At 40.8% G+C, this 13,837-nt stretch overlaps 1 pseudogene; it reads right to left on the bottom strand.

The window, feature by feature from the left end:
- Positions 1–13,837, bottom strand: part of LOC144365048 (dolichol-phosphate mannosyltransferase subunit 1 pseudogene) — a 35,758-nt pseudogene that overhangs the window by 20,271 nt on the left and 1,650 nt on the right.

Here is a 13,837-nt window from a genome sequence, read left to right as displayed (position 1 = left end):
GAGCACAAATCAATTATTGAATTTCCTTTCAATCTAGATTTTAGACATGGGTTTGTTTTCATTTTATTAAAATAGTTTTCATTAAAAAATTTGTTGGCGTAACTAAAAGGTAAGTCGTACAAAACTGTTAATTTTATTCCCTCAAAGAAATAACTACAACAGAGATTAAGCAGCAACTATTAAGCTCTTCTCATGTTCTGGCATTGTTCTTGATGAGGTCATGCAGTATTGAGTAAGGCAGCTACAGATCCTGGCCTCAGAAGGCTTAAATCATGGTGGGTAAAGAAACAGAAAATACTGTTAGTAGTGACACTATAAAGAAATAAAATACTGTAAAGGGGAAGGGTGGCTGAAGGTTTGAGAGGTAACTTCACAAGGAGGATCTGGGATTGTCTCAGATTTGCTGGCTAATATCCTGCAAAGAAAGAGACCTTAGTATTATATCTCCCCAGGAAATGAATTCTGCAAAATGTCTGAGTGATCTTAGAAATTGTCCCCCACGGCTTCCAGATAAAAGACCAGGCTGGCCAACATCTTGACTTTACCACCCTGTAAGACCCAGAACAGAGGAAACCATAAAACTCACCTGGACTTTCAACACAAAAACTGAAAGATCACACATTTGTGTTGTTCTTAAGTAGCTAAATATGCAATATTTCATATGGTAGAGATTGTCACGACCCCCCTTGCCCGCAAGGAAGACGCGACTCAGGAATCTTCTTTCAGCAGTTTATTCAGGCCCCTGATATTCTTCTAATGATTCTTCTACTACCCGGAATAATAATTGGATGCCCCTCCCAGCCTTAATAAAGCACCTCGAACCCCAATGCAAAGCTGCCACGTGTACCCTTCTCACAGGGTGCTAGAAAATGACACGCCAACTTTCTCTGATAAGGAGCTGGGAACACGCCAACTCTCTTTGATATGGAGTTGTCCTTCACAGACCACAACGGAGCCAGCGCCATCATGTAATGGCGACCACAGTCCGCAGGAACGGCTCACCACAGCTCCCCCTTTTTGTTTCACTAAGACAATACAGGTGAGAGTAGAGGTCCTATCCCACTGTGCAAAAGTGGCTGCATAGTATGGGCCAGCCCCAGGGGGCGCCTTCCCCAGACCTGACACCATATCAGCCGACGCCTTTTTTCGTGGGGCGGGGCGGAGACACGTCAAACCCGCATGCAATAGGACATGCTCCCCTTGAGGTCCCTCTTCTCAATGGATCACTCAAGTGCAGTGCCTTGCCTCGCATCCTGTATCGTGACGATGGTGAGTAAGAGGGAATAGCTGAGGTTGAACTGTGGCCATGCAGAGGTACAACTACAAACAAGTTGGCAGCACCCTGAAAGAAAGGCACGGACTTTAAAGTGATAGATAAAGACCAGTGTGGAAACCCTTCTGCGTGCAATGGCAACAAGACCCGCAGAGTGCAAGGGCTTTCCAGCACTAAGAGAAAGACAAAAGAAGGACATGTCGTACCCAGTGCAATGTTATAATAACTTGGGGTGCAACGACCATGTCGAAGGCACTAGTGTAGAAACCCATCTGCGTGCAATGGTAGCAAGACCGGCAGAGTGCAAGGGCTTTCTGACACTAAGAGAATAACGAGGAAAGACATGTCAATCCCAGTGCAATGTTATAATAACTTGGGGTGCAATGACCATGTCAAAAGTTTAGTGCTTAAGATGCGCAAGCCAGACCTGTGGCGAGTTGCCAGTTTCTAAAGCAGCAAGAGCTTGTATGATCATAGCCTTATCTTGAGCACTACGAGCCTTAAGGCGACAGAGAAACCACAAACAGAGGAACATACCAAAACAACACAGTGCACCAAAAATGCCTACTCCCACCCACTCTTTAAAAAAGGAAAAAGCAGAAGATATCCAATTGGTGAATTGACCCAGAGTCACGGGATCGACACGGGTACTATTCAAGACAGCTATCTGGGTTAGTTGAGACTGGATCATGTCTTCCGCTTCCATGGACCAATTTCCGGCCAGATATCCACCAATGATGTGGGAAGCATTCCTGGAATCATTAAATCTGACAGAGGTTATACATAAATGTGCACGTTGGTCAATGCAGCCTAAAAGTACTAGGTCAGCCAATTCTTCTACCTGAGCTTGAAGAAAATCTATTCTCTGGTTGGTAGCTAAAATCCCTGACAAAATATGTTGATTAATCGCATTTTGCGATTCAAGTATAGTGGACGTTTGTTGAACAACTTGATTAATAGTGGCAGCAGTTTGTACTTGACTGGCCATGGCTACTCCGGCCGTAACTGCTGCAGCAGCAGATGCCGCCACGGCTGTCACTATAGCTGCCGTGATTCCAAAATCTCTGCGGACTCTAAGTAGCTCTACAATAGGAAATTTATCTGGATCCGCAGTGACTGGGATTGGGACAAAAGTTGGAATTTTTATAATCACTGTTACAGTCCAAGAACCATTCCAACACTCAGATAAGAAACAGGTAATAATAGAACAATCCAGCATCCCCGATGAGGTGTGATTAGCTAAAAGGAACAGGAACGGGGATTGGATACAGACCATTGCAGGAGGCAATGTGGCATAATGTAACAGAGAGTTGAACGAAACAGATGTAAGCCTATTACCTCGTTCACTCTCCTTAGTAGTGCCAGAAACATTAGCCAGCCAACTTTTGGCTCCTAGTAATTGAGCCAATGCGGAAATATCGGCTGAAGCCCCCTTCTCATTGGAAATGAGCCATTGAAACCAGGACCAACCTGTTCCTGTAGAGGAGTTGGCATTGTTGTTAAAGTTATAAACATATCTCTTCAGAGGGGGGGAAAAGGAGAAACCTTTAGCAACTTGATGTTTCTCCCAAGAATGATCCTGACAAGGCGTAAATGTCGGGGGAAAACCAAAATTAGGGGTACAGTAAGGAGAGGCCTTGAAATGAGTGGCATAGCAAGTACTATTAGAAGAAGGAGGCATTGGGATTAATACCTCGGAGATAATAGCTAAAGTAGTTATGTTTAAAACAGAGCTAGTTGCGGGGGTCCCTGAGCCTGATTGCTTCCCTGAAACTACTTGGCTCAATACAGCACTGAGAATACTCCCTGAGACTCGACTGGACCGCAATGGGTCCTCCCAGTTAGTCAAATTTTTGGTCTTAAGGCTAATACAATTAGTGTTCCCAAGGCTGAAACAAAAAACTCCTGTGAGATTAACTTGAGACTGATTAAAAATATTTTCTATGTCCCCTCTAGGAGAGGTACAAGGAGCAGACATCTCACATGAGGTAGAAAAAGGAGTGGGGAGGACACTAGAATTACTATGAACTGGCATTGGCATTGGCCATGCCCGTGCCACTGCCCACCACTGCATTGGTGCCATCTGTACCGTTGGCACCAGCATCAGAGCCAGAGCACTCATCAGAATGAAGCTCCTCATCATGGGACTGTTGTGGCACCTCCTGCTGCTGGTTAGTAGATCTCGAGACTCTTCTTGTCAGGCGTTCAGGGATCCACAGCGGCTCCGTGCGATCCTGGGGAAAAACACATACAGATCCTCGTGCCCATGTCAGCACGGGGTCAGGGCCGTTCCATTGGCCTGTAAGAACATCCTTCCACTTAACATAGCCAGTCACAGAGGGCTGAGGGGACACATGTCTATCGGCCGCAGAGCGGCCATGAATATCCAAATTCAAAAAATTAATGGTTAAAAGAGCTAAGGACAGGCGTTCTTTAGGAGTGTGGTCAACTCCTATTCCCCCTTTTTGTTTTTCTAAGGTTTCTTTTAAGGTGCGGTGGGCACGTTCAACAATGCCTTGCCCTTGAGGATTGTAAGGCAACCCATGAGCAAGTTGTACTCCCATAGTAGAACAAAAAGATGTAAACTGTCTGCCAGTATAAGCAGGTCCATTATCAGTCTTAAGGGATGCAGGTGCACCCCATGCTGCCCATGCCTCTAAGCAATGAGTAATAACATTACGTGCCTTTTCTCCCGATAAAGCAGAAGCATGAATAATTCCAGAGCATGTGTCAACAGAAACATGTACATATTTGAGGTTACCAAAGTCAGGCACGTGAGTTACGTCCATTTGCCATACGACCAATGGCTTCAATCCTCGTGGGTTTACACCATAAGTAGGAGGATGAAGAAATGTGACACAATGGGGACATTGTAATACTATCTGACGAGCATCTGCTCTGGAGATGGAAAAACGTCTGCGCAGTGTTATAGCATTGACATGAAAGTTGTGATGAAACAATTTAGCTTCTTCTAAGGAGGAGGCCAAGCATACCAACTGGCTTCTAGTTGCCGAGTCAGCACAGGCATTACCCTGTGATAACGGGCCAGGAAGAGAGGTGTGAGCCCGAATGTGCATTGGATAGAAAGGGGCAGTATGGCTACGGATAAGCTGTTGAAGCTGATTAAAGTAAGCAGACACAGTATGGGTGTCACTAATAGCTCCTACAGCCTCCAAAATTTTGAGCGCCTGCACCACATAGATGGAGTCCGAAATGAGATTGAAAGGAAAAGAACACTGTTTAAAAACTTCAGTGACAATTTGCAGTTCTACCCATTGTGGATTTCCAGGAGCAAATTGATGCTGGACAGGGGGAGAGTCATTAATCACATAAGCTCCCATTCCAGACTTAGAGCCATCAGTAAAAATATTAACAGCCCCCGGAATTGGAGTGGGTGAAGTTACTTTAGGGAAAATGATAGGATGCTCTTTAACAAAATGGAGTAATGGATGAGAAGGGTAATGATTATCAATATCCCCTTGAAACAAGCAACATAGAATAGCCCAGTTGTCTAGAGTAGCACACAAAACATTAAGTTGAACTTTAGAATAGGGTATGATAAGAGAAGAAGGTGCTTGTCCAAAAAATTGAATGCTCTGTTGAATCCCTCTAAGTGCTAACGCTGCAACAGCATCAGGATAGTATTCTAAAGATTTTCCTGGGGATACATGTGGGTGGATCCATAGTAAAGGCCCATCTTGCCACAGTACTCCAGTAGGCTGCCGCATAGTGGCAAGCACACAAAACTGGAAAGGTTTATCACTCTGGAGCCTGCATAGAGTAGCATGTTGTATAGCTTCTTCTACTTTTATAAGGGCCGCTCTGGCCTCTTTAGTGAGGGTACGAGGGGAAGTAAGATCTGGATCACCCTTAAGAATAGCATACAAAGACTGGAGCACGATATTAGGAATATGTAAATAACCTCTGATCCAATTAATATCTCCCAACAGTTTTTGAAAATCATTTAGAGTTTGGAGATCTTGAGTTCTTATAGTAACTTTTTGTGGTTTTAACATGTCATTTCCAATCGTCGCTCCCAAATACTGAATAGAATCCCCTGTTTGAACCTTCTCAGGTGCAATATGTAATCCATACTGAGCTAACAACTTCACCAAGTCTTTATAGGCCTCATAAACTGACTGTTGTAATTTGGCTGCCAATAATACATCATCCATATAATGAATAATCTTAATGGAAGGATATTGTTGTCTGAGAGGTGCGAGTGCCTTCCCTACATACATCTGACAGATCGTAGGACTGTTAGACATTCCCTGTGGTAAAACAACCCACTCAAACCTTTGATCTGGTTCCTCGTGATTACACGAGGGAAGGGTGAAGGCAAAACGCTGTGAGTCCTTAGGATGCAAAGGAATAGAAAAGAAACAGTCTTTAATGTCAATAGCAATGATATGCCAGCCCTGAGGAACAGAGGAAAGCAGCAGCAGCCCTCTTTGTTTGGGCGTGGAAACTTCGTCCTGAAACACCCCCGCCATACGGAGGCGGATCGGGAGGCTGTCTGTTCTTGAGCCCTTGCTTATCTCTGTTCCCTGTACCTAAACTCCCTAACTGCCGGGACAGCGTCTCCAGCTCCTCCTCTTCATTATCTTCTACCTCTGACCCACTTTCGCATGGGGGCGTGCGCAGCACACTGAGATCTGGATACAGTCTCCTCCCGTTCTCCACGCCCCGCACACTCCCCTCTTCCTGAGACACTTCACTCTCTGTTGTTTCTGATTTTTCCTCATGCAATTGTTCTAAAACCTCCTGCCCTTTAACAAGCGCTTCTTGGCATCGGCCATCCGTAAGACAACTACGGACCATCTTCCAGAGGGGTATCACCCCGCCCTCTAGCATGCCCTGCTCACGAGCAAAGTCAAGGTCTTTGCCTAATTTATCCCAGCTGGGTGTAGTGAGGCTGCCTGAAAATGCAAACCACGGTGCAGCTGTATCTACCCTCTGTAAAAATTTCTCTAAGGTACTGCGTTTCACCTCCAGTCCCTTGGAACGTAAAAGGCCATCGAGGGCCAGAAGGAGTGGACTTGAAGTCACAGCTCCCATAACGCAACACAAGAAAACACAGAAATCGAAAGTGAAAGTACACAAAACAAAACGAACATACACAGAAAACAAAAACGAAAATACAGAGTGCAATTGCTATGAGATGTAACGCCCTCTCTTTTTACAGAGGAGCAGGTACCTTTTAATGCTCCCTCTTTATGTATAGAGGAGCCTCCGCTTTTTAACAGCGGGTCCCACCTTACCTGGGACTTACCGGCGCGCCTCCCTGACTGCTGAAAGTTCTGGTTCCTGGGTGTTTCTTTGTTTCTTTTCTCCCGGGTTTCGGCACCACTTGTCACGACCCCCCTTGCCCGCAAGGAAGACGCGACTCAGGAATCTTCTTTCAGCAGTTTATTCAGGCCCCTGATATTCTTCTAATAATTCTTCTACTACCCGGAATAATAATTGGATGCCCCTCCCAGCCTTAATAAAGCACCTCGAACCCCAATGCAAAGCTGCCACGTGTACCCTTCTCACAGGGTGCTAGAAAATGACACGCCAACTTTCTCTGATAAGGAGCTGGGAACACGCCAACTCTCTTTGATATGGAGTTGTCCTTCACAGACCACAACGGAGCCAGCGCCATCATGTAATGGCGACCACAGTCCGCAGGAACGGCTCACCACAAGAGATAAAAAACAAATATAGCCAGGCATTAGGTTGGTTCTTTGTTTGATATTTGTTTCTAGTTTTTTGTGAGTACAAACTGAGTTAGCTACAGTACACATTTACTTAGGATGGATGGTCAACATGTCAGATATTAAACCAAATTCGTCTTTCTTCAGCAGCAAAAGAATAAACACAAAAGCAACAAAATTATGTTCCTCCATTAGATCATCTTTTGCCTGTATTTACAATAAGCAATTTTTATAAACTCTGTCTTTTTACCCATAAATTTGTATTTATGCTTGACTTTGCATCACATCAGTTTGTATAGGAACTTAAGACAATGGCAAGAAAAATGTTGAGTAAATACTAAGTGGGTATTATCATAAAAGGGATGCAGGCATTGTCTGATAACACTGGTAGAAATGCCATGGGCTGTACCTTTCTTTCTCCTTTGAAACCAAATTGGAATAAAGTACCAGACTTCAGGCAAGAAAACGTAAAAATAAAAGATCACAATATTTGTAATATACATAAACATAATTATATATATATATTTGTATACATATGTAAAATTAGCAAAGGAAAGTTGAAAATAATTATTTTCTGACTCCTAAAGGCCATGAGTTTTCATGAAGAAAACAATCTTGGAAAGTCAGTTTGTCAGTAGGATACCTTTTAGGCTGGAATTTCCAATGTCCTTGAATTCTCAAGATTACTTGGGCTACAAGAGAATATTTGAATTTTTAAAATAGAGATTTAGAGGCACATAAATTGCATTCTTTTGTTCAACAAGTATTTATCGAGCACCTACCGGGTGCCAGGTGCTTATGTAAATATTAGGAACATGATGGTGAACAAAAAAAAAATCTTGAAGCTTATAAATAAGTTAATTAATAAATACTTAAGATAATTTCAGTAGTAATTATGGCTATGAAGAAAAATGAAGCAAGGTACTGGGCTGGAAAGTGACGGGAAGGTGAGTAGGCTGAGTGAAAAACTGGGTTCTCAGAAAAATTAATATTTGACAAAAGCCATCAATGCAGAGGAAGCATCCAAACTAGACCTTGTTCTGAGCCTTCCAGGTAGTAGCTCCAGCTGCAGAGGTCCTCAGATAGGAATGAGCTTGGCATTTCCAAAGGACATTTGTGCTGAAGATGGGAAATGGAAAGAAGCCTGGGAGTTTGGTACATAAAGCAAAGAAAGTGGGAACCAGCCTTCTGTACCTTGAGGACCATGGTAAGATGTTTTTATTTTATTATGTCATGGGAATTTATTAAGCAGGAACAGTCATAATCTGAGTATTTCTTGCAAAATATCATTCTAACTTCTAGGTGGAGAATGGAGTGTAGGAGGATTGTAAGAGAGTCGTTATAAGAAAATAGAATGTTATAATAATTCTAGTAAGAGATTCTTATGGTGCCCTGAACTAAGGTGATTGTGGTGTATGATGTCAAATTAATATATGTGCTGCCTTAACATCTGGTAAAATCCATAAGGCTTCAACTTGTGTAAACATAAGTGTTTCTTTCCCTCTACCCACATGGATAACATGACTTCAGTTAATAGTAGCTTGGTGGGACTCATCAAGACCATTCATCACACAAACTGTTATTAAAAAATCTGCCCTGGAATGAAGGAGATTTCTATGTTCCCACATTTAAATGCTACATTTAAATGATCTTCCTGGCTTAACATTTAGACCTATACATAGAAACCTATGCATTTAGAGCTATGCATAGACTCTGCTTGGAGTTCAGAGCTGAATTTTCATTCTCTAAGTACAGGAAAGCTAATGGGAGGAAGGAATAGCAATGTGATAGAGAGAGATCAAAACATTTATCTGGATGTTTTAGTTTCTATGTATGATTGTTTGTTTAAAATTTCTTCCTACTTGAAAAGCAAGACTTATTGTCAAAAATATCTACAATGCATGAAGTAAAAATTAATCTCCCTCAAGTCCCATTTCCCAAAGGGAGACACTATTAACATTTGGCAAATATTTTCACAAATGTTCCTCTGTACATTTACATGTAAGTATGCATGTTCACATATAGATAAAGACAGGAAGAAAGAGTTTTTGTAAGAGTGGGATCATGCTGCACATACTACAGCATAGCTTTCTGTCTTAATACACAATAAACATGATTCCACATTATGTTTATGGTTATTATTACATGAAAATCTACTTCATCTTTCAATGTTTTCAATACACAGAATAGCATTCCATAAATTGGATATATTGTAATTGATTTTTAAAACTCCAGATCAATAAACATTTAGATTTCTTCAAATGTTTAGATATCAGGATTCCAAGCAATGCTATGAGCACACATGTATATATAAGGAATTCGTTTATTATGAGGAAATTTTAAGATGTGCATTAAAATGGGGGAAATGGTGACCAGTTTGGGTAGTACAGTTTTCAAATTGATGCATAGTACTGTAAAAGCACATATATAACACTATTGAATTTATTTTAAAAAATATTTTGATAAATGTTACTTAATCAAATTAGGGATTTTTTCATTAAAAGAGAAGAATGATTTTTAGGTATAATAAGAGCCTCAATTTTAGAAAAGAAAATTAATCATGTCCCTTAAATGATCAGGACAGAAAATCAGACTGTAATTTTATAAAGGTTTTCATCAAGTATTGAAATGAAAAGCCATGGTAATTAAGCTAGACATGAATCTTTGCTAATATTTCAGCTAGAGAGAATGTTACTACTCCCATATTTTGCAAAGTCATCGCTCCACTAAACAGGAAATGCAGACAGCTACTAAGGACTTGAGTTTTATACTGGAATTCCAGACTTTTGAGCAGGCCAGGAGGAGACCTGGAAAGGTGGGAGAAATCAGGTGGTGGGTGCTGCTTCTATCTTTGCATTTAAAATGTAGAAGAACACACTGGCCCAGCAATCCTCTTGTAAAATTGATCCTGCAGAAACACTTGCACAAACATGCAATTGATAGATGAAAGTACCATATTCTTATTTCATATTCTTATTTCTCAGAGAATTATTCTTAAAGTAACACCATATTTTGTCCACCATATAATAATAGCTTGATATTTTAGATAGAGTAAGCTTCTTTTATTTTTTGTTGATTGATTGACTGATTTTTTCCTTGTTGATGGACAACACCTTTAATTATTTACTTTTATGTGGTGCTTAGGCTTGAACCCAGTGCCTCACACATGCTAGGTGAGCACTCTACCACCTAGCCACAACCCCAGTCCCAAGTAATCTTCTTCCCTCCCAACTGTCCAGTAAGTCAGGCAGGGCCGAGAGTAATTGGTCTCAGAAATGAGAAAGTTGAGGCTTGGAAGCTTTAAGAAAGTAAACTAGGACACATGAGTTACATTGTCAGAATTTATCAAGGACAAAGGCATTCCAAGGTACAGTGAAAAGTTATTAGAATTGGAGCTGAACTTGAACTGATTCTAGGAGATAATCTTGAAAGGTTTGGAATTGGGAGTTTCCTGTCAACCTTATTGCTTTTCTTTACTTAATCCGTAAATATGACAGTCTATTTTATTTACTTTCCTTAGCCAGCAGTGTTTAAAAATTGTTTGATTGAAAGCTCCGGTTAGACTTATGATTTCATTCCACTACACACATGGTGACTAAAATAAAGATATATGTAAGTTCATTACTAGTGAACACATCAGTCCAGTTAACAAGGTCAGTCCATGGCAATAGCTCATCTTCTTATTGATCTATGTGTTATGCATCCATCAAAGGTTATTTGTTTTAATTCATTTAATCCTTACAATAACTCTTCGAGATGAGTTTGTTACTATCTCTTTTTCATGAGATGAGGAAATGAAGTACAGAGCCATTAGTTGATTTATTCAAAGTCATGTGTCAAGGAAACATCAGAGCTAGATTATAAACCGAGTTAGTCTGACTCCAGCATCTATGCTCTTAGCCATGGGGCCATACTGCAATATCAGAATGGCAGTTTCCCACTATCCTATGTCATTGTCAAATGCTTCCCAAAGTCAAAAATATATTTGTCAAGTTTCAGACAATTTCCTCAAGACCCCCACTCTCAGTTGGTCTTGACCCAAAGGGACTGTCACATAAACTGGTTTTTGTTGACTTTCCAGTGAGCCAAGAAAAACAATGGAAAGAATTTATTCAATATTATTAGATTAATATTCTTAAATCTGAGAGGTATACAATAAACCACTCATCCTTACTCACTGGTTCAAATTTCAGCTAAATGTGGCCTTTATGACAACATTCTTCTTTTATTTATCCAAGTGGGGTTCACTTACATAGTTGTAGGAAACTTTTGTTCTTTTTCTCTTGAGGCTTAATAGGCTTATCTATGTTTCTATTAGCAAAAGTCATGTTTTAAAGGCCCTTTGCCTTTGCAATATTGAATATTTTAACAAACTGAAAGTTAATCTTGGCACTGCCACTAAAATAGAACTAAAATTTCTCAGATATATTGGAGTCATGGCATACAATCTGAAGTCATAGGGCCTAGGTTCAAATTCCAGTTCGGCCACTGGCCAGTTATATGCTTCTGGGAAAATGACTTAATTGTTTTATGCCATAACTACCTTAGCTAAAAAGTCGAAGTTTTGAGGAAACCTATCTCACATGAGTTGAGAATTTACTGCTTATGATGCTGGACACTAGTCAAAATACTCTATGTATGTTATACATTCAATCTTGTAGGGGTTTTTGGTTCTTTTTTTCGTGGGGGGGGGGGGGTGTCAGGGATTGAACTCATGGGCATTCAACCACTGAGCCACATCCCCAGCCCTATTTTGTATTTTATTTAGAAATGGGATCTCACTGAGTTGCTTAGAGCCTCATTAAGTTGCTGAGGCTGGCTTTGAATTCACGACCCTCCTGTCTCAGCCTCCCAAACCACTGGGATTATAGGCTGCACCACCATGCCCGGCTCACTCATTCAATCTTAACAACAACCCCAAGATAAGTTCTAACATATTCTCAATTTAAAGGGGGAGGAAACGAAGGCACAGCATTGTTAAGAATCTTGTCTAAAGAAAAAATATAAACTAGCGACAGTGGGTCCTGGCTCTAAACTGAGCCACTCTGGCTGCAAATTCAGTCTTGGCTGCTGTCTCACCCTGCCTTTGTGTCAATGAGCTTAAAACAGGAACACACTTTCCAATCCACTTGCTACCAGCCAACACTCTTGGCTAACATTCTTTCACTCTGACCTTCTGTCTGTAAGCAGCCAAACCAGTCCTGTTTCGTCATTCACATGGCCAGGAATTCTATCCACATAGGCCATGATTAAGCTCATTCAAACACCAGCTTAACTGTGTTCCTTCATTTCCCATTAGGTCCAGGTTCACACCACTAGGTGCTCCATAAGAGCTCAAGGTAGCATAAAACTCTGCATCAGAAACCCATGTCGTGACAGTGTTAGAATCATTGTGAAAGTCTTCTTTTGTCTGAGGGGAAAAAAATGGGTAACAGAAACCTTTAAGAGAAAAACTAAGAAGCAAAATTTAACAATAAAAATTCTCCATCTCAAAGATCTTTAAAAAACTAATCATTTATGATTAATCTTAGATAAAAAACAAACTAGAAACTTATACTGCTATTTTATACATAGAATACTTTATTTTCATAGCTCTTAAGCCTTTAAAACAAAATAAGAAAGAAGACTAACTTAAAGTACATTATTTTAACAGGGGTTCCTTTCATGTAACAGGGGTTCATGCTTTGAATATTAACCTTGCTACTGGACCAATGGTAGAATATTGTAAAACTAATATTTTTTTCCCTCTTCCCCTCCCAAACCACAAGGGAAGCAAAATTAACCATTTTCCTGTCCTAAGCTGAGTTATCTGTTGTTCTGCTCACTGCCCACAAGAATAAAAAAACTCTGGACCTGAAGGAAAAACAGCTCTCTCAGGGATATAAGTTCAACATGAATTATACCTACTGATAATGATACTTGGGGGAAAAAGCCCTTGTATGCCTCTGTTTTTTTTTTCCTTGGTACTGAGTCTTGAACCCAGGGGTGCTTAACCACTGAGCCATGACCTCAGCCCTTTTTTATATTTTATTTAAAGACAGGGTCTCGCTGGCTTGCTGAGGCTGGCCTTGAACTTGCAATCCTCCTGTCTCAGCCTCCCAAGATGCTGGGATTACAGGTGAGAGCCCCGGCACCCAGCTGTATGCTCCCTTTTAAAGCCCCGTGTTTACCTTGGCAGTTAAAATGGCAGTCTCTGAGGTAGAAGTCTGCTGCATTCTCATTTGTTAGCAAATCAATGAAACTTCTTTTTTCCTTTTTTAAAAGCCTTTTCCTCATTATTGGATTGGCACTTTGTCTTACCTAATTATATCAGCAATGACCCTATTTCTAAGTGAGGTCACTTTCTGAGGTCCTAGTTAAGACTTCAACATATGAACTTGGCAGGGACACAATTCAAGCCATAACAATACACAACAAATGCACTTAGCAAATGTTTGTAAGTGTTTACTATAGGCCAAGATGTGTTCTCAGGGGAGAAAAAAAATCAAAATCAAAACTCCATACTCCTTTTCCCAGCCTACAGATTTAGCCTTATTTCCCACGACTCCCCCACAAATATCTGGGACTATGTCCAAACGGTAATATTCACTATTTCCTAAAAAGCTGTATTTATTCATCATATTAATTTCCTACTAGTGGCATAACAAATTACCACTTAGAGTCTTGAACAGAAAAATTTATAATCTTATAATTCTGGAAATCAGAAGTTAGAATTGTGTCTGACAGGCTAAAATTAAGTTGTAGGCAGAGCAGCTTTCTTCCTTCCAGAGATTGAAGGAAGAATCTACTTCCTTACCTAGTCCAGCTTCTGGAGGCTACCTGCACTCCTCCATCTTCAAGGTGCCTTCAAGGCCTCTACCTAGCAGCC

This window comes from Ictidomys tridecemlineatus, chromosome 6 (assembly GCF_052094955.1).
Source record: "Ictidomys tridecemlineatus isolate mIctTri1 chromosome 6, mIctTri1.hap1, whole genome shotgun sequence".
Classification (NCBI taxonomy): domain Eukaryota; kingdom Metazoa; phylum Chordata; class Mammalia; order Rodentia; family Sciuridae; genus Ictidomys; species Ictidomys tridecemlineatus.
This window is presented reverse-complemented; position numbering and strand designations above follow the sequence as displayed.